We start from the raw sequence: 470 nt of genomic DNA, 5'->3' as shown, positions 1-470 counted from the left end.
AGGCAGCTCGAGGGTTTTTTTGTTTAAAACAGATGCTCTTTGCCGTTTTTGCTTCGTGAGGCTCTTCAGGTGCTTGCTTAAATATGGGTGCCTTCCTCCCTGCCAGGAGATGTAACGCGTGGGTGACGCTTCTCGCAGTGGAGGGGCGTGGGGAACGCTCCCCCCCAGCCCCGATCGGGAGCCTTGCCACAGCAGGGTGGGCTGGGCAGCCCGAGCCGCCCTGCAGAGGGGTAGGGTGTTAGAGTGCCTTTCCAAGTCACTTCACGTTTCCAAACTATTTTGCACTTCCAAGATCCTGCAAGCGCGTGGGCTGGGTGTCCCTAGGAGCTCGGCCCCAGGCTGTGCTGGGCTTGTGGGGATGCTTTGCAGCTCTCGCCCTCACGGACCGGAGCCCCTTCAGCCTCCCCATCGCTGCCTGCCGCTCTCCTGTGCGCTCCCTCCTGCGCTAGCCGAGGCTTCGAGAACCCCCA

Source organism: Phaethon lepturus, unplaced genomic scaffold (assembly GCF_000687285.1).
Source record: "Phaethon lepturus isolate BGI_N335 unplaced genomic scaffold, ASM68728v1 scaffold43147, whole genome shotgun sequence".
In the NCBI taxonomy this organism is placed as follows: Eukaryota; Metazoa; Chordata; class Aves; order Phaethontiformes; family Phaethontidae; genus Phaethon; species Phaethon lepturus.
The sequence above is the reverse complement of the archived record's forward strand: the minus strand, read 5'-3'. Positions refer to the sequence as shown.